Source organism: Notolepis coatsorum (genome assembly GCF_963971535.1).
Source record: "Notolepis coatsorum genome assembly, chromosome: 3".
Classification (NCBI taxonomy): domain Eukaryota; kingdom Metazoa; phylum Chordata; class Actinopteri; order Aulopiformes; family Paralepididae; genus Notolepis; species Notolepis coatsorum.
In genome coordinates, this window is record NC_140167.1 from 177,332,172 (window position 1) to 177,354,197 (window position 22,026).

A 22,026-nucleotide genomic window follows, 5' to 3' on the forward strand; every position below is an offset into this window, starting at 1 on the left:
CCCTAATACTGCCAATGTGTATTAGTGCGGACGACCAGCTAAACTGAAAGCAATGTGGAGTGCTGGGCTCGAACAGGGAGGCGAACCTGTTTGAGCCCAGTCTCCAGTATTCGTGGTGAGCGCCTTGCCCACTGCACCACGTAGCCGCCCTGTATTTATTTTTTATAAAGTGAGTCCTAATTGAAGCCACCCACAAACTATCTCCATTTATTCTCCATTAATGTCCACCCATCTCTCTTTTTCCATCTCTCTTCATCCATCTCTCTATTCCTCCATCTCTCTATTCCTCCATCTCTCTATTCCTCTAACTTATACTCACTTATACTCTGTGATTTTAATATTCATGTCCACTGCTCAAACTGTGGTTAAGGATATGCGTCTAGTAGATTCACTGCACCTTGTTCAGCCGGGGTCTGGCCCCACACGCACACACCGTCTGGCCCAACACACACTCACCAAAAACCACACTCTTAATCTTCTGGTCTCTCGATATGCAATCTAGTATCCGATGATGTCCGTTCTCTGATTGTATAGCAACGCGTGATGCTCTGGCCTCCCTCTTCAGTGATGTACCTGAACGCGTTCAATGAACGATCGTTCCTGGACTCGTTCATATTTTGGGCAAACGTGAACTGAACGTACTGTATTTCCGCTAGATGCACGTAATTGTGAACGCGTTCATTCTCGGCGCTCTATCACAGTATAACTTCTTTCAAAAGTGCCAGATTTGGGACGGGCGCACACACACACACACACACCCAGTGGTGCGTTGGTCATGGGACGGGGTTGCACGCCGTTCAACCAGGTCTGTGAGCAGGAGCATGCGCACGCACATGCACGGATGTACACGCGCGTGCACACAAGAATGCGCTGCACTCGACTGATGCGCCAACTCGCCAAGTACCCACCTGGCTACTTTGCATAACAATAGCTCAGGTCGCCAGGTGTGTTCAAATACGTCCTCAGATACATTCACACAAAACTTGTGAATGAAATGTGTTACATTCCATTCCTAGAGGCAATTAGGCATTGTCTTTATTCTGTGCGCACGCAAGGGAACATTTATGCGTAAATGTAAAGTGTCTCTCTCCGAGCGCAACACGCACACGGCAGTGGTGCGTTGGTGATTTCATACCTGTGCACGCACGCGCGCTCCCATGCATGCGTGCACAGGTATGAATCACCAACGCACCACTGCCATGTGCGTGTTGCGCTCAGAGAGAGACACTTTACATTTACGCATGACACAGGCACCCCTTCAAGGCAATGGTAGGGGAATCACTGAGAAATAATCACAGTGTGATGGAAATGCCAGTATTCTGATTGCTGTCTGTGGTTCTATATGGGTTGTGGCTAGGGATGTCCGATATTATCGGCCTACCGATACTATCGGCCGATATCGGCATTAAAATGTGATATCGGAAAATATCGTTATCTGTTTTCAAATTTTATTTTTTTAATTTTTAATTTTTTTACATTTCTATAACCTTTATTTACCCAGGCAAGCAAGTAAGAACTAATTCTGATTTTATTTATTGTCAAAAGTATGCATAATGTTGTGTTAATTCCACAACAAGAGATATGTAATGTTAATTACCTGAAATTATTAATTTTTTGGGGGAGGGAAACCCTGCATATATCGGTATTGGTTGATATCGGTTGATATCGGTATCGGAAATTAAGAGTTGGACAATATTGGTATATCGGTATCGGTAAAAAAGCCAATATCGAGCATCCCTAGTTGTGGCAATAATTTTGACAAATAATAGCTTGAAAAAATAACTATAAATCACTTCAGGGTCGGAAATCTCGCCCGCAAGATTGCCGCGGTGTTGCCATGCAGTCAGGTCCCATTTGGGTGGAAGGACACCATTTTTGGATGGCTTGTCAGTAGGGATGCCCCGATCGATCGGCCACCGATCGTTATCGGGCGATAATCAGTATAAATATGCGATCGTGATTGGTGATAATGCTTTATTTTCACTCGCTGTCGCTGAGTTCTGTCTCGGGTGGTGCGGCGTCTGCTCATCCCTCCAGCCCCTCCCGCACGCATGTAAACACGGGTCTAGTCTAGTGAGACGGGACACGGGAGGACGGCGTCTCCCTGAGCTAACGTTAGCTTAGCTACCGTTACAAAATGACCCAGTCAACTATTCACTTTTAGTTTAATACATGATGAGGCATTGTCTAACCGAACGGTATCTAGCCGGCCAGCTACCGATAGCTCCTGACATCAACAAACGCTCCAGCAAGTATAGTAGAGACGTGTATGATACCTGTTAACTCGCGTTAGCGCAAGTTAGTTCACTGTTCAAAACGAAATGTCCCATTGAACTAAATAATTCACTGAGGCGTTGTATTAACGTTATATATCCGGCTAGCAGTAGCTACAGATAGCTCCTGATATCAATGTCTTATAACACTGATTTGATGCGTATTCGAGCTGAGCGCTTGCTGAGCACAGTTAAGTGACGTTATACCAATAGGGTCCAGGTGCAGCTCCGGAGAATCCTGGCCGTAGCTCGAGGCTACTCGAGTATAGGTCCAGCTGCAGCTCCGGAGAATCCTGGTCGTAGCTGGAGGCTACTAGAGTACACACAGACAGTGGAGCTTGTTGCGTGGTGGCGATGTCTCGCAGATAATACAAGTACAAGTCTAATTATATAATATATATATTTTATATAAACTACATTTTAATTTCTTTTAATCAAAAACGATCGGTATCGGATCGGTATCGGCCGATATGGCTCACGACGATCGTGATCGGTATCGGTGGCAAAAAACGTGATCGGGGCATCCCTACTTGTCAGTAAGACCCATCACCACCATCACCGCCAGTATCAGTATGCAGGTCTTAGAGGGACTATATATATCGCTCCCGAATCGGCGTTCGTGTTCTTTGGTAGATTTTTCCAGAGCTTGTGGTCATAGAATTTATTTCTCCGGGGAATCAGAGCTTGTTCGTGCATTTTGAAACGACCGTGTAAGTACTGTTTATACTAATTTGTTGGCCTTATTATAGCATTCATTAACGTTTATGACCGTCTATAGTCTTTGTGAGATGTTTTTCCAGAGATTCTGGTCATATTTTCCACTCAAAAAGTTTGTTTCAAAAGTACTGATGTGAAGTAAAATAATCACCCAGGATGCCATGCTTTGTGTTGCGGTAACATTGGCGCTAGCTGCGAGCTAACGTTTGACTAACGTGAACACAATTGACGTATTTATTTAGCAAATTCAGTGTTTTCAAATAGCCACATTGCTGTATTTAGTGTATTCATTAGTGGGTCATATTCGTATATATAACATTTCATTTTATCAACCTAGAATTGACGATGAGTGTCTCCAAGGCCTAGCTGCTGGACGCTAGCTCCCATGCTAGCATTGGCTAACAACATCAAGAGCCAGGGAGAGCCACGCTACTTCCCTACCCAGGAAAGATGGTTCTAGATCGGCAGAGAGTATGGAGCAAGACAAGGCTCTAGGAAGAGAATGGGATAAGTTTGAAGACAAATTTTAACACACACATAAAAGTTTTATAATTACCATCACAATAATTATGTAATATTTTTTTTTTTATCTAAATTAGTTTCATTAATTAATTCATAACTTTTGAACAATAGATGTTATTTCTAATCTGTTCTATATTGCCAAGAAGATTGTCTACATTCCATTAATTACACATACATTTAAAACAAGTAAGGAAAGTGCTTGAAAATAAATTTGTATCTTCCATGTTTAATTTCAACAAGTTCAAGTGCAACTACATATGAATCATAATAATAAAAATTATGATGATAATTGTTGACAGAGTTAGCTATGGGGCGACAATAACTTATGACGACAAGGTCCTCTCACTTCAGCCTTTAATCGGCGTAGTTTATTATCACATTGGTACACAGTACATGAGACCTTCTCTCTGTGTGAGGTAGGTGGGAAGAGACAGAGAGGGAGGGAACAATCCCTTAAATACCCTCTTACCTGGCGCCAGTGTCAATAGCTCCGCCTATAGCGCCCTCTTGTGGAAACAGTTAGACAGTTACATGCAATCGTATACATCACATAACTTTAACACTCCCACTTACGGCTGTCTTGTATACTGTACAACTTTTTCAAAAACAATCTTCAAAGAAAATAATACAGTTCAGAGCATCAAAAAGGATATGGCAGTCAATACTACATAACAGGCAATATTTACACACTAAACATGACCTCTGCAAATCTTCTCAATTTCAGTTTGGAAACAGGCTTCGTCATAGCGTCTGCAACCATGTCGTCTGTAGGACAATAAACAAGTGTCATCCTTTCTTCTCTGATGACAGATCTGATGAAATGATATTTTATATCCACATGTTTACACCTCTGTCGGCGCACAGGGTTTCTCGCAATTGCAATGGTTCCCTGGTTGTCTTCATAAACAACAGTTTTCTTATATACATAGGTATCCATTCCTTCGAGCAGTTGTTCTAGATAAATACATTCCTGTATTGTCATAGCTAGAGCCATGTATTCGGCTTCACAAGTTGATAGTGCCACTGTGGGCTGTTTCTTTGTTTTCCACGAAACCAGTGAGCTGTCTTTGTTCAAACTCACACAATACCCTGTGGTACTTCTTCTGTCTGTGGCGTCTGCCGCCCAATCTGCATCACTGTAGGCTTTAAGCCCTAAGCCCTCACTGCTCTTTCTGAAACAAAGCTGTTTATCTGCTGTAAATTTGAGATAGCGAAAAACAAGTTTTGCTGTAATCCAGTGCTCCTCTGTGGGGTCAGCAAAATGCTGTGACAATTTACATTTACATTTAGTCATTTAGCTGACGCTTTTATCCAAATCGACTTACAAGTTCTGTACGACAAGACAGCAAGAAGGGTACAACTCTATCAGCTGAGTAACAATGTTCATCAAAGTGTTGCGTGTTACAGTGTAGGTTAGTTTATTAGGACAAATGCATGACAGTAAGGTTAGTCAGGGTTAGATTTTTTTAATTTTTTTTTATCATTTCAGATAATGGTTGAAGAAGTGAGTCTTTAGTCGACGGCGAAAGATTGGACGGGATTCGGCTGTCCTAACTGGGATGGGTAGTTCATTCCACCATTGTGGGGCAAGGACTGAGAATAGGCGGCTTCTCTTTGATGACCCTCTGGGAGCTTGGATAGGAGTAAGTCTAAGGCGGCCAGAAGATGCAGAGCGTAGGGGTCTTGAGGGTGTGTAGTTAGAGATCATTGACCGGAGGTAGGCGGGAGCGGTTCCCTTTGCCGCACGGTATGCTAGGTCGAGGGCCTTGAAGCGGATACGTGCAGCAATGGGGAGCCAGTGCAGGTCCCTAAGAAGTGGGGTGACATGGGCCGACTTCGGTAGGTTTGAGATCAGGCGGGCCGCTGCGTTTTGAATGAGTTGAAGAGGCTTGGTGGCAGTGGCCGGGAGGCCAGCTAGCAGTGCGTTGCAGTAGTCGAGGCGGGAGATGACTGTTGATTGGACGAGGAGTTGGGTGGCTTCTTTTGTCAGGAAGGGGCGTATCCTTCTGACGTTGCTCAGGAGGAATCTGCAGTTTCTGGTTGTCGCTGCGATGTGAGCAGAGAAGTTCAACTGGTCGTCGAGGACAACACCAATTGTAACTGAGGGGTACAATTCCCTGACTGTATTGATAAGTATGGTATCATTAAACCACTACCGCTTTATGTACTTTAACTACTGGCCACACAGTACATGATATAGATATGATGAACACTTTCCCACCATGAAACCAAGTCCACACAAATGTATAAGTCGAATATTTAATATATAGCAAAGGGTATATACAACGTTCACTTAATGACATTTATGATTTGAATGCACTTGTAAGGCAAATGAGTATTCGTAGGCAAATCAACATTGAATGTCCAATCTCTGGTTACGCAGGAAGCAAGTATACAACCTGGTTCTTTAGGGAACTATAGCGATGGTACTTAATGATTATAGCTGGATATACTAAAGGGGGGTCCTGCTGGTTGTAAGTCAGTAGGGGGGGGGGGGGTTAGGAGAGCCGCCGGCGATATCCCATCTGGCCAACGATTTCTTGGGAGAATTCAGAGTGCTGAACACGGTGCCCACAGAACCTTGGTCCACAGATGAATACAGTTGGGCCCTCTTGTAGACGGTAGCTGCCGGTCCACAACGAAGAGACGTGAGGCGACCTCACTCGGGGTAGAGCGCCGTCTCACCTGGACTCCTCTCGGGGGGTAGTTCCAACACTCACCAGTGTTGGCTGTTATCCATGGCATAAATCAAAGCACCCAAAGCAAGTAGATAATCCAAGCTGTGTAGGGCTCGCCGTCGTCCGGGTAAGGTAATCCAATGTGCAGGTCCACTCGTCCTTGCCCAGAACTCCTCGGATGAAAGCACCACACGTGGTCTGCCCAGCCTGGTTAAGACTCTAGATAACGCGCGGAAAACGATGGGGGTACTGCTCACTTTATAACTCTAACCGAACGATGCACCATACATAATAGACTATTATTAACTTAATAGAAATACGTCCCACTCGACGGTATAGTGCCAAACTATGACAATTCAACTATTAATCCACACGATGTCTCAATGCCATTCTGAGGCCAAGTTGACCATACTGCACCACACGTGTATCGTGGGTGAGGCTTAACGTCTTGCCACTAGGTTGGAGGGTAAAGAACTAAGGGCTAAGGGAAGTTCTACTTTACTTGCGCCATATATATATGCGCTGTGAACAAATAGTACCATTCGTATTTCGGCAGACGTATTCCTACGCGGAACCGGGGCTAGTAACGACATGTTCGTCGGCACGATTGAACTTGAACCAAGGGGCTTGGCTGCTGGCGCCAGGTTCTTGTCCAATGAGAGAATGAAACTATTATGGGCTGTTAGTAGACTAAAGGGATATTCAGTGTATATGTACAAGGAATATACAAGGGATATCAAACGATATACAAATACTATTAAATATATATCCATAAATAAATATATATATTCGGTTTAATCTGATCCTTCACAACACCAAGGTTCTTGGCGGTCGGCGACGCGGTCACAGCTGCATTCTCGACTGTGATGGAGAGGTCGGTCAGGGGGGAGGATTTGGCCGGCAGGTGGAGCAATTCTGTTTTGCTTAGGTTCAGTTTGAGGTGGTTGGTCGTCATCCAGGCGGAGATGTCGGACAGACAGGCCGAGATCCGCTCAGAGACGTGGATATCTGAGGGAGGGAAGGAGAGGAAGAGTTGAGTATCATCGGCATAACAATGATATGAGAAGCCATGAGACGTGATAATGTTACCCAGTGATTTAGTGTAGAGGGAGAAGATAAGGGGTCCTAGGACCAAGCCCTGGGGGACACCCGTCCGGAGGGGGCGGGTGGCCGACAGAGTCCCTCTCCATGACACTTGGTAGGAGCGGTCGTTGAGGTATGATGTCAGCCATGTCAGCGCAGATCCAGCCACTCCCATTCCTGCGAGGGCCACGAGGAGGATCTGATGGTTGACTGTGTCGAAGGCTGCAGATAGATCTAGGAAAATCAGGACAGAGGATAGGCCTTTCGCTTTTGCCTTTCAATGTCCGGTGCTATGGTCTGGAGGAGTGGGGAGGGAAGCTGGTCCAGCTGGCATGTAGTCGGACGGTTCGACGTTACCAGTGTCAGGGTCTCGGCTTCTGTAATGGGAGAGAAAGATGACAGAGTGAAGGATGAGGTTCTCGATTCAGCGTTTGGAATGGGTGGGGGTTGGGAGAAGGAGCTGCGGATGTTCTCCACTTTTTCCTCAAAGAAGATCGCAAAGTCTTCGGCAGAAAAAGATGAGGGAGGAGGGGGTGGGGGGGGGGGGGGAGTGAGGAGGGAGGACATGGTAGCATGCAGTTTGCGAAGATTCTTGGCAGAGGCCTCGATCCTATGGTGAAAGAAAGAAGCTTTGGCATTAGTAATGGTTTTGGAGAATGTTAACAAGAGGTTGTGATATGTGTCGATGTCAGCAGTGAGGCGTGACTTTCTATACTTCCTCTCAGCCGCTCTCAGGACCTGTCTTTGTTCTCTCACTGCATCCGTCAGCCATGGACTGGGTGGGGAACGGCGGGCAGATTTCTCAACGAGGGGACAGAGCTTGTCGAAGGAGGTTGCAAGGGCTGAGAGGAGGGTGGAGGTTGCCATCTCTGTGGGGAGAGCAGAGAAGGTGTCACTCAAAGGTAGAGCGGATATTATGTCAGAGGAGAGGGTGGAGGGGGATAGGGAGGGCAGGTTACGTCTGAGTGAGACGGTTTGAGTTGGGGTGAAGACCTTTCGGTTAAGCATGAGAGTTAGTGAGAAGGATATGAAGGAATGGTCAGATACATGTAGGGGAGTTACCGTGGTGTTAATGATGCTGGAGTTACGGGAAAATATGAGATCCAAGGAGTTGCCTGCTTTGTGGGTGGGAGGCATGGCAGTGGGAGTCAGGTCAAATTGTTGTAGGATGGAGACCACTGGGACCGACTGAGATGAGTCAGGCAGGTTGAAGTCGCCCAATAGAAGGAGTGGAGTACCATCTTCCGGTAAGGAGCTTAGAAGCATGTCCAGCTCATCTGTGAAGTGATCGATGGGACCTGGAGGGCGATAGAGTGTAACAATGGTGAGATTGAAAGGATTAGAGACAGATACTGCATGATATTCGAGGGAGGAGAGTGACAGTTCTGTGAGTTGTGTTAGGTTTGTAGCCCATGAAGGAGATGTCATGAGGCCAGTGCCTCCACCCCGTCTGGAGGGTCGAGGTGTGTGAGTGAAGTTATAGTTTGTAGATAATGCTGCAGGTGTTGATGAGTTATTGGGGGTTATCCAGGTCTCAGTTAGAGCCAGGAGCTGCAGATTTAGACTATGGGCGTAGGCAGTAATGAAGTCAGCTTTCTTGACTGCTGATTGACAATTCCATAAGCCTCCCCGTACTGTGACAGGTGTATTAGTGGCTGTAGGAGGGTAGGAGAGATTAGCCGGGTTGCTAGCAAACTGGCGTGGATGGGTTGAGTCTGTTCTGGAGGAGCAGATTGTGGATATAGGTATGAGGAACATTGTGGTGTCAAGAGTGGCAGGGAGAAGATTGTAGGGAGGAAGCGAGATAGTAGGGAAATAGCAGAGTGGGAGGGAAATATAGGATTATGGTGTACTTAGCACTGGGTGGATCGGCGGATAACTCCAGGAAAACTCCTCCTCTTTGTCCCTCTTCGTTTCTCGACGCTAAGCCAGCAAGTCTTTAAATCACTATCACTAATTACTGATGAGTGACACCTGCAGCAAAAGGCCACACCTCCAGTTTCTGTCAGCTGGGTGAAACTAATTACAAACAATTTCCACAACACAATTTAGTCACACACTTCAAAATGATGTACACAGTGTATTCAGTGTAAATGATGTATTCAGTTAAAAGATCCTACCCTCTCTGCTGTTGTCATCAGAGAGGGTACTCACTACAAAACATAGGTCCGGGCGAGTACATGTTGTCAAATAAATGAGGCTACCTACAGCTTCCTCTGTACATTTTTACATCTTGTCAATTTCTGAGCATCCTCTTGGTAGCTTTTGATCACATGGTGTTTCCCTTGTTCTACATTCTTTCATGTCAAAACGTTTCAGGATCTTCTCCACATATCTCTTCTGGGATATTTTCACACAACTGGCAGACTGTTCGAAGTCCATGCTTAGAAAATGCTTTAACCTGCCTAGGTCTTTCATTTTGAATCTGGTGGAGAGCATACTTTTCACCTGCTCTAGTTTTCTAGTGTTGTCTGCTGCGATGATCAAATCATCCACCCAAATGACAATTATCACTTTTCCTGACTCTTTTGACTACCTTGAGTAAACACAGGGGTCTACTGGGTTCTGTAGGAAGTGATCTTCAATGAGACATGTATGAAGCATCTCGTTCCAATTTCGCCCAGACTGTTTCAGGCCGTGAATGGATTTCTCTAGCTTACACACTAGCTTCTCTCCTTTCTTCTCGTAACCTTCAGGTTGTTCCATATATATCTCCCTATCTATGGGTGTGTGCAGGTAGGCTGTCTTCACATCCATCTGGTGTAAAATCAAACTGTCCTCAGCTGCTTTCTGAACCACTACCCTTATACTGGTCAGATTGGCTGTGGGGGAGAATGTTTCACTGTAGTCTATCCCCTCCCTCTGACTGTAACCTTTAGCTACAAACCTGGCTTTGTACTTGTCGTGGCCTTCAATACCCTCCTTGATTGAGTGCACCCATTTTCCTCCCACTGTCTGTCTGCCCTCTGGTAACTTGGTTAGAGTAAAGGTGTGGTTGTCCTCTAGGGACCTCATCTCCTCATCCATTGCTCTCTCCCATTTTCTTGATTCAGGGGACACCATCGCCTCTTTAAAGGTCTGAGGTACTCCACGCACTACTCTGTAGCAGTAATCAATGCTGTTAAGTAGGGATGTCCCGATCCGATCACGTGATCGGAATCGGCGTCGATCACGTGCTTTTCAGAGTATCGGGGATCGGGAAAAATAATAATAAAAATCGGCAGTCAAAAAAAGAAAATTTTTATTCAACAAACATGACCATGTCCACGTCTTAAACTCATACGGAGGCCTTAGTTTTGGTTTTAAATTACATATAATATATCATCATTAATGTATTTATTGTCACACAGAGCGGAATAATTTTCCACAACAAACACATTCCCCTTTAATTTTCACCGTTGCAACAAACACCCCTTTAATTTAGACGCTACACGCGGCTCGACCACATCACAACAACAACAGTACAACACGTCGCTCCCGAAACACGGTTAATATCCACTGACTTGAGCAGCTAGACTTAATGTCAGAGGTACACTAGGCTGAGGTGTCTCTGTTTCTTCACCACTTACTCTGGAGTCCAAGTCAAGTCAAGAGTTTTATTTGTCACGGCATACAAGTATACAATGAAATGCGGGTGGTCTTGCCCGCAACGATGTGCAATACAGTAGTACAACATATAATGGAATCCAATAAACAACATTGTGCAATAAACAGGTAACATAGTGGGACATCACGGTATTTGTACATAGTTATTTACAGAGCATGAAGGACATGCTAGGTCCCTTGGTAGTGCAATACACTGTTACTATACTATTTTTAAAGTGACCTTTCCTTTGTGGCCATAAGTGTGGGCGTGTGCAGCATGAGTGAGTGCTTTCTCATGTTAAAGTGGCTGCTAGTGTGCGAGCGTGCACAGCGTGCGTGTCGTGTGTGTGCTAATGTGTGCTTGTGTGTGGAGAGTTCAGTGTTCTGTGACCCTCAGTGTTCATTGTTCAAGGCTCTGATGGCCTGGGGGAAGAAGCTGAGCCGAAGCCTCTCTGTCCTAGTAGCTGGTGTTCGCAGGCGTCTGCCTGACCTCAGCAGCTGGAACAGGCTGTTATTGGGGTGGTGAGGGTCTTTCATTATTCTGCAGGCTCTGGATTTGCACCTCTTGTTGTATAGAACCTGCAGGGGAGGTAGTGCAATACCCGTGGTACGCTCGGCAGAGCGCACCACTCTCTGTAGGGCCTTCTTGTCCTGTGCCGTGCTGTTTCCATACCAGGCAGTGATGTTTCCAGTCAAGATGCTCTCTACAGCTCCGGAGTAGAAGGACTGGAGTATCTTCCCCGATACTCTGAACTTCCTTAACTGTCTCTGACAGCTTAACTGCTTCGCCTTTTTTACGACTGTGTCTATGTGTGTTGACCATGTCAGATCCTCTGAGATGTGGACCCCCAGGTACTTGAAGCTGCTCACCCTGTCCACGGTGGCCCCGTTTATCCTCAGTGGTGTGTGTGTCTCCTGCTGTCCTCTCCTTTTTTTTGATCCACTTTTTCTCCCATTTTCTACATTTTTCTCCCATCCCAATTTCGTATCATCCAATTCAACCCTCCCCTGTCACGAACGCTGTTTCTTGCCTCCCACAAGCCGGCTGCAATGTGGACTAAGTCATACATAGCACAAGTCCCCTCCGGTACTTGAGGTAACAGCAGTCGCATCTTTTCACCTGCGCAGCTCGATCTCTCAGTGGCGAGGAGTAACGCGTGGGAGGCTCACGCTGCCCCCGACACTTCCTGATTCTACTGCGCAGGCGCACCAACCGACCTGTAGGAGTCGCTGTCCACAACGCCCGATCCCCACCCATCAGTTTCCCACCCCCTAATACGGCCAATGTGTATTAGTATGAACGACCAGCTAAACTGAAAGCAATGTGGAGCGCTGGGCTCGAACAGGCGAGTCCAGCGTCTCCGCATTCGTGGCGAGCGCCTTGCCCACTATGCCACGTAGCCGCCTCCTGCTGTCCTCTCCTATAATCCACGATCAGCTCCTTGGTTTTACCAATGTTCAGGAGCAGGCTGTTGTCCTGGCACCAGCGTTCCAGTACCTCAACCTCCTCCCGGTAGGCCTTGTCGTCGTTGTCCGAGATCAGCCCCACCACCACCGTGTCGTCTGCAAACTTCACTATGGAGTTGGAGCTGAACTTGGCCACACAGTTGTGTGTGTATAGTGAGTACAGCAGGGGGTTCAGAACACAGCCCTGGGGGGACCCGATGATCAGGGTGATGGTGTTGGAGGTCTGACCCCCCACCCTGACCGCCTGGGGTCTTTCACTCAGAAAGCCCAGTATCCAGGCGCTCAGAGCGGAGCTCAGACCCAGCTCGATCAGCTTGTCCACCAGTCTGGTGGGGACTATGGTGTTGAACGCTGAGCTGTAGTCAATGAACAACAGTCTCACATAGCCCCCCTTCTGGCGGTCCAGGTGAGAGAGGGTGCTGTGCAGTACTTGGGAGACCGCATCATCAGTGGACCTGTTTGGCCTGTATGCAAATTGCATAGGGTCCATATCACTGGGGAGGGAGGCACAAATGTGATCCTTGACCAGCCTCTCGAAACATTTCATGGCCACAGAGGTGAGTGCCACCGGTCTGTAGTCATTGAGACCTGCTGGGGAGGGTTTCTTTGGTACCGGGATAATGGTAGACATCTTGAAGCAGGCAGGGACCACTGACTCCTTCAGGGATCGATTAAATATGGTGGTGAACACAGGGGCTAGCTGGTTAGCACAGGACTTAAGTATGCATCCTGTTATTCCATCTGGGCCAGCCGCCTTCCTGGTGTTCACCTGCATAAATGCTCTTCTCACACTGTGTCCAGCTCTGGCTCCTCTGACTGTGTCTCGTTCTCACATGTTGTCTTTGTGACAAATTTGACTAGCCTGTGTTTTTGCACTTTCCCTTTACCGGGATAATAGAATAGAAAAGCGGGGCTTCCTTTGTCGTGCCCTACAAAGAGTCCTTTTTCACATCTGGACTCGAGCTTTCCTCTGTCCTGCTGGTAAGCATAACACACTGATCCAAATTTGTGCATTCTAGCTAGATTACACTTCTTTCCTGTAAGTGCTGTATACGGGGTGGTGCCCGTGTGCTTATTAAAACACCTGGTTCTGGTGTAAGCGGCTTCTTGTACCGCATAATGCCATAGACTCTTAGGTAAGTTACCAGCTATTAGCTTACACCTAGCCATTTCGAAAAGAGTACGTCCTTCCCTCTCTGCCACCCCGTTCTGGTGCGGGGAGTACGGACATGACGTCTCGTGTCTTATCTTGTTCCTTCTCAACAGTGATTGGAACTCTCTATTTGTGAACTCGGTTCCGCTGTCGGACCTCAAGTATCTTATGTTGCCATAAGGGGCTACGTCTGCCTGGAATTTCTCCGTGGCCTGGAGTGTGTCACTCTTTGCTTTGAGAAAGTAAACAAACACTGCCCCTGTACACACATCTGTAAAAGACTGTACATATCTAAAGCCACCTATGGACTCGTTGCTTACTGGACTGGCTAGATCTGTGTTAACTAGCGCAAGTGGTACCTTTACTTTTTCTGTGGGACTTCTGTTTCTCGATTGAGTGAACTTCCCCTTTATGCACACTTCACATTCTTTGTCAGGTCTACGCTTTTCACCTTTAATGTGCATGCCTTCTGTCACTGCTTGCAGTTTCAGTAAATCCTCGTAATTACAATGACCCATGATCTCATGCCATGTCTGAATATCGTGACATTACACTCTGTTTGTAGATAATACATTCTCTTGTACACCTCTATGTTAAATCGCCTACCGTCAGGCTCTACAAGAACATCTGTACCTTCATTGAAGAACACTTTGGCACCGTTTGCAGTAGCAGATTTTACAGAGAATAGTTCTTGTGGGAACGAGGGTATGTAGAGAGCGTTCTTTATCGTCATTGTACACCGGCGCCCCTGACTGTCTATGAGGCATACCTGTGCGTCTCCCCTCCCTTGCGCCAACCCGTAAGTGCGCTTCCCGTCTGCCAGCTCGGGGTCATCCCTATGTTCCCCGGGTCCTATGTTCCCCGGGTTCTATGTTCCCCGTTTTTTTTTTTGGTATTTTTTTTGATAAAGGGTTCTATGTTCCCCCGTCCGCAAAAGGGTTCTATGTTCCCCGGGTCCTATGTTCCCCGGTAGCCGCAAAAGGGTTCTATGTTCCCCGGGTCCTATGTTCCCCCTATGTTTCCTCTGTAGCGAGTGGATTCCAAAGATAGTCACTTTTATAGATAATTCATTTGTATCTCAACGGAGTCACGGATCTAGTCGGGCCACGTAGCATTATGTCGACAAAAATCTAATACAATAAACAAGTGTAAATCAAAGAATTTAAAAGAAGTTTAGCCTATTAAATAGTTTTTATAAGTGTTCGTTCTTATTTGCGGTCTGTGTGTGTGTGTGTGTGTGTATGAGTGTGTGAGTGTGTGTGAGTGTGTGTGTGTGTGTGTGTGTGGGACACAGTGCAGCCCTCGTTGACGTCTACAAGACAAAAGCAAGACACACACACACACACACACACACAATTAAATTACTTTTCTTTAAAAACCTTAACCCTTGTGTACCCCTGGTCATGTTTTCAACTTTTTTGAGATATTTTGAGTGTGTGTGTGAGCACAGCGGTGTCTGTGTTTATTATTATTTCATGAAATTGGGTAAATATCTTAATTTTACATATATGTTCATTGTGTGAAAAGCTTATAATATGAAACACTCTAAAACAATAGTTACAGTATTTACTGCCTTCTTTACCCTTGGTCCCTTTTTCTACTCCCATCCACTCCAATGTTAAAACGGCATTTTCAACCATTTTTAAATCTGCTCTCATTCGTTAAATTCTCGATATAAATATAAAATGCAGTGTTGTACAACAAAGCTTTCGACCAATCCATCAATCAAAGACCCATGATGCCGATTTCGAACACAAGGTGGCGTAATAACACTGCAGACCACCGGCTACTAACCATGCAAGAGGCCGGGGGAATGCGGCCACAGTCTACTGCTCCGGTGTGTGGGTGTGTGTGTGTGTGCAGATGAAAGAGCAGCATGGGGACAGACAGGGTCACTTTCAAACACGTTCCCCTGAAGTGGGCCAAAACAATATTGGGGGGGGGGGGGGGGGGGGGGGGGTCGTGTGTGTGAGCTCCAGGTCATGCACAGAAGCTTCAATCATGTACGGCAAAGTGGGCCAAAACAATATTCGCGGGAGGCAGTGGTTGTTTACGCAGGTGCGACTGATGAAAGCAATTGTTCGGGGAGGTGGCCCGTTGTTTACCGCAGGTGCGCCTGATCGGCCTGATGAAGGGAAGAATCACATAAAAAGTCTACTCTGTCAGAATAACGGGGTCACTACTCATTCATCCAAGCCCAGACAAGTCATAGATTACCTTTAGCTATTTACCTGTAGCATTTAGCATTGATTTAGCGCATTCACATTCACACATTCACACATTCATTCATTCATTCATTCATTCATATTTCACACATTCGTTCATTCACGTAATTCATTCACACATAGTCAGTAGTGTACTCCTGACCAGTCCATTGACCATGAACGCGACCGAGGCCCTCGCTATATTCGACTCGCTCGGACTCGGAGAGGAAGGTCCCGCGTCTAGCAGTGACAGTGATTCCGAAGGGGATGACGCCGACTGGGTCCCTGGTCCGGACGAGGTCGAGGAGGAGGAGGAGGAGGAGGACGAGGAGGAGGAGGAGGACAGCGGTGATGCCGCCGTGGTTGGTGCCGGTGATCCGGGCTGGATTGCCCGCAGCGGCTTGGTGTGGTCGCCTGTCAGTGACCTGACACTTCGCTACCTGCCGACAGCCGTACCTCGGCCCGGGATTACGAGGTATACATTTGGTCATTTAGCTGTACGAAAGTGTTGAGTGCTATACAGTGTATATGATAATAGGTAAATAGGACAAGTAAGTAATTCTATTTTTATTTTATTCATTTTAGGTACGCCATCGCTCGTATCGGTGAGATGTTGGACTCTTTCACATTTTTCATCACTGATGAAATATGTCTGATGGTCATGGACGCGACCAACCTCCACGGTTAGTTATTTCATTTTAGTAATTTGTAATTACTTTTATTGTAAATAATCATGTCATCTGTATATGTGATAATAAATAAATAAATAAATCTCTTGCATATATTTTGTAGGGCGCCGTGCGTATGGCCAGTGGAGGGACACTGATTTGATCGAGGTCAAGGCCCGCATTGGGCTACTGTTGCTGGCAGGTGTCTTCCGCTCCCGGGGCGAAGCCACAAGGAGTCTGTGGAGCGAGCGCATCGGCCGGCCCATATTCCGGGCGACGATGTCCGAGAAGAGGTTCTGCCAATTGACTCGTGCCATCCGATATGACGACCGGACGACCAGGGGTCAGGCGCGTCGTCAACGACCTAACGGTGATCCCGATAAGGTATTTATTATTTCATGCCTCGTGTTGCTAATCTGTGCATTTATTTATGTATGATGTATGATGTGAGACTAATTGTATTGGCCTCATCTAATTTTTATCTTGTTTGACTATATAGATGGCACCTATCCGCGAGGTGTGGGACAAGTGGGTGGAGCGGCTCCCCCTGGCCTACAACCCGGGCACCGACATCTGCGTCGACGAGCAGCTTGTCGCATTCAAGGGACGCTGCCCATTCAGGCAGTTCATGCCCAACAAGCCGGCCAAGTATGGGCTGAAGGTAATAATAATAATTGGTTTGACTAGAAGTATTTTATTTGTCATGCATGCTAGCACACGCGAGATGGCCACACACACACGCACGCACACACACACACACACACACACACTGAGTCGCTAATGAAATGTCTTTCTGCACCTTCCCCAGTTCTGGGTCCTATGTGATGTCGACACCACATATGCCTATTGCATGCAGCCATACTTGGGCAAACCACGCCCTGATGCCCCACCTGAGAAGAAGCAGGGGAAACGGGTGGTAAATGACCTAACGGTTGGCCTGGGGGCAGGCCACACCCTCACCACAGACAACTTCTTTACCACCTATGAGCTGGCCATGGAGCTCCTTCAGCGGAAGATGGCATTGGTGGGCACCATCAAAACCAACAGGACTGAGATGCCACCCAAGCTGCGCACCATAAAGAACAGGCCAGTGCTGGACTCCCGCTTCTGCTTCACGCCCAACACCACGGCCGTGAGCTATGTGGTGAAGAAGGGGAGGAATGTGCTCATGCTGAGCACAAAGCACCGGGAGGAGGAGGTAATAATATATTGAATTTGTAACGCACCCTACATTCCTGATAATCTCAGAGTGCCACAGAATAATACAATATAAATAGATGTATATAAAAAAAGAACACAGCAGAACAACATGATGCATAAAAACTAATAAAAGTCCTTTCTAAACAGGTGTCCGTGGAGGAGCACAGGAAGCCCCAGGTTATACTGGATTATAACCACTGCAAGGGGGCGGTGGATAACCTGGACAAGGTATGTATTGTTTTATAGTGCATGTCTGGTGTAATTATTCTCTTTATTTATCGATATATGATGTGAAAATTAGGGAGGAGATATTTTTAATTTTTTTTATAGACTTGCGTTTTTATTGCGTTTTTATCTTATTTGGTTTCTATTTTTAATTTCAGCTTGTGGGGACATACAGCTGCCGTAGGGGGACGCGTCGCTGGCCGATGAAGTTCTTCGCGAACATGCTGGACGTGTCCCTCTACAACGCCTTGGTGTTGTGGCTAGCCATAGAGCCAGGCTGGAACGTCGGGGTGAAGTACAGACGGAGACTATTCATCGATGAAATGGCAACCAAGCTCCTCATGCCGCTGGTGGCAATCAGAGAGAGGTTGCCCCGCGGGCTAAGCGCTGCTGGCATTGTGCAGGATGCCAGGCACACCGCCCGGCAACAAGCGGCACCCGCAGCAGCAGCAGCAGCAGCGGCAAGACCACCACCCAAGCGGCAGTGTTATCTCTGCCATGGGAAGAAAACGAGAATGGAGAGGCATTGTCACATGTGCACTAAGTCAGTGTGCAAACACCACAGTGATTGCGTTTGTAACACTTGTAAAATAAAATGAAAGAAAGAAATCCATTTGTCTTTTTTTCTTCAGTATGTTTATAAACGTGCGTTTCGCCATGTCCAGACCAATATGCGTAAATTCTTTTTTCTAATGAGCACATAATGTGTTGTGAAGGATCAGATTAAACCGAATATATATATTTATTTATGGATATATATTTAATAGTATTTGTATATCGTTTGATATCCCTTGTATATTCTTTGTACATATACACTGAATATCCCTTTAGTCTACTACAGCCCATAATAGTTCATTCTCTCATTGGACAAGAACCTGGCGCCAGCAGACAGGCCCCTTGAGTCAAGTTCAATAGTGCCGACGAACATGTCCCAACTAGCCCCGGTTCCGCGTAGGAATACGGCTACCGAAATACGAATGGTACTATTTGTTCACCGTGCATATAAATAGGGCGCAAGTAAAGTAGAACCTTTTTTAGTCCATTAGTCCTTTACCCTCCAACCTAGTAACAGACGTGAAGCCTCACCCACGACCCACGTGTGGTGCAGTATGGCCTATTTTGGCCCCAGAATAGGCATTGAGACCTCGTGTAAATTCATAGCTGAATTGTCATAGTTTGGCACTGTACCGTCGAGTGGGACGTATTTCTATTAAGTAATAATAGTCTATTATGTATGGTGCATCGTTCGGTTAAAGTTCTAAAGTGAGCAGCACCCCCATCGTTTCCTCGCGTTATCTAGAGTCTTAACCAGGCTGGGCAGACCACGCGTGGTGCTTTCATCCGAGGAGTTCTGGGCGAGAACGAGTGGACCTGCACATTGGATTACCTACCCGGACGACTGCTGAGCCTATACGGCATGGAATATCTATTTGCTTTGGGTGCTTTGATTTGTGGAGCGGATAACAGCCAACGCCAGTGAGTGTTGGAATTACCCCCGAGAGGAGCCCAGGTGAGACGGCGCTCAACCCAGACCGAGGCCGCCTCGCTTCTCCTTCGTTGTGGACCTACAGCTACCGTCTACAAGAGGGCCCAAGTGTATTCATCTGTGGATCAAGATCCTGCGGGCACTGTTTTCTGTACCTGAATTCTCCCCAGGAATCGTTGGCCAGATGGGATGCAGCTGACGGCTCTCCAAACCCCCCCCCCCCTTACTGACTTACAACCAGCAGGACCCCTTTAGTATCCCGCTATAATCCTTAAGTACCATCGCTATAGTTTCCCTAAAGAACCAGGTTGTATACTTGCTTCCTGCGTAACCAGAGATTGGACATTCAGTGTTGATTTGCCTACGAATACTCATTTGCCTTACAAGTGCATTCAAATCATAAATGTAATTAAGTGAATGTTGTATATACCTTTTGCTATATTAAACCTTCGACTGTTATATTTGTGTGGACCTGATTTCATATGTGGGAAAGTGTTCATCATACTTAGATATCGTGTACTGGATGGCCAGAAGTTAAAGTACATCAAGCGGTAGTGGTTTAATGATACCATAGTTATCAATACAGTCAGGGAATTGTACCCCTCAGTTACAATTGGTCCTTCGAGCCGGAGGGTAACTAGTGTAATATTAATATAGTGTTATTAATATTGAAATGGCCTATGATGAACACTCCACGAAACGGTCCTCCTAACGTAGAACGCCCGCGGCGCAGACGACAGACACCTCAGTACTTAGAGGATTACGCTGTCAGTCAACTACCTAGCCTTCTACAGACGGTAAACGCGGTAAAAGTAGAAAGTAAAATTATGTCTGACCTTAACGACCAGGTTACCCCGACCACAGAGGCCCTAGTGGGTTCTAATGTAACTGACCAAGCTCACGGTGGGGACCAGGAGGGAACAGACATGCCTTTACCCCCCGCCAATACCGAAGAAGTAGTCCCCGACCAGCTCCGGGAGGAAGACAACCCTCCAGAGGTGGAACCCTGCACGGAACAAGATGAGGAGAGCGCCGAGGAGATAGAGCTCCAGGACTCCCCAACGAGGACAGCCAGGAGCGGCTCACCTCTACAAGCGTCTTCCCCCAGCGAGGCGGAGAGGATGCTGTCACAGGCGTTCCTCGTCAGCCTGACAGCCTCTACCGAACGCGATCGACTCCAGGGTGAACGCGATCGACTTCAGGGTGAACGCGATCGACTCCAAACACAGCAGCGGAGCGAAGAAGAGCACATACGCCTGGAGATGAGACGCCTTCAGACGGAAGAGAATATGGCAAGAGACCGGTCCGACACCCAGCGCGCCGCTGACGGTGCCCAAAGAGAAGCAGAGTGCGACATCGCTCTCATCCAGCGCGAAGCCGAGCGCGACAGACTACAAGCCGAGCGCGACAGACTACAAGCGCAGCTAATGGAGCAGCTGATCACCAAGGCAACACCCTCTCCCTCCGCCAGGGGTTCAAGGGCCTCGTCGAGACAACAGTCAAGGGCAGCATCCCCTAACCGACCAAGCGACCCTGAACTTGACCACCAGAGAGAGCCTATACCCCCCGCAGACCCCCTTCCCCGACCGGTCCAAGCGAGACCCAGCTACAAGGAAGGAGCAGCATACACTGCGGAGAGGCTAAATAAACGACTACAGGATCTAGAGGACCTGACAGAAGAAGAAGAGGGAGAGGAGGAGAACCAAGCCCGACGACAGCACAGTACTCCACCGGACCAGGAGGTCCAGTACAGCCCAGGCTATACCCCCGCGGCGCTGCGCTACAGACCCCCGACTCTATTCACGGGTGAGCATGACGCACGACCAGCCCCGAGGAACAGCACCTGGACCAGCGGGCCATGGTACCCTGCCGGTACCAGCCCACAGAGAGGCGCAAGAGGAGACTCGCCTAGGAGGCCTCTCTCCCAACGCTCACCGATGTGCCAGCCATCCACGGCGTCATACATTGGCACACCGACATTTCCAGACTTCACCCATGAGAATCGAGCACAGTACACGGAGCTCCAGATGTGCTTAGAGACAATGATGGTGGATGTCGTTGACGAACGCCACAAGTATGCAATATTACTGAAGCACCTGAAAGTACCCCGAGCGCACAATATAGCGCTAGCCTATGCCACCTCTACGACCCCATACACCGCGGCTCTAGCAGCGCTGGACCAGAGATATGGACGTATATGGGATTACGTAATCCAAGAGATAAGGCATATTGACCGCCTACCCCCAGCAACAGACAATCGCTCACTAGACGACCTGTCTATAAAAGTGCAGTCCCTGGTAGGGATGCTGGGAGCGCAACGAGAAAAGGGTATGCACGAGCTATACGCCAACTCTAACGTCGAGAGGATTTTAGAGAAGCTGCCGCCCGCCAGACAAGAGCGCTTTAGGCGGCAAAGAGACCACCGTGATCCTAACGGTCCCGAACCATCCCTCCTCGATTTAGCCGACTTCCTGACGAGAGAAGTCAGCAGCCTACGCTTGGATACATTCGTGCGGAGCACACCAAGCTCCAGAGAGGGACCTAGGAGAGTAAACGATGGAAGAAGATCAGTGACTGTCATGCACCAATCAGAATCAGTACCGAGCAGTAAGAACCACAGTACCCCCTCGAGAAAAGAGAAGTGGAAGATGGTGTGCCCGTACTGCGAGAAGGAACACTGGCTGTCACAATGTGACCTGTTCAAGAAGATGAATGCAGAAGAAGTGAGTCAATGGATAAAGTCCAACAGGCGCTGTTACCGATGT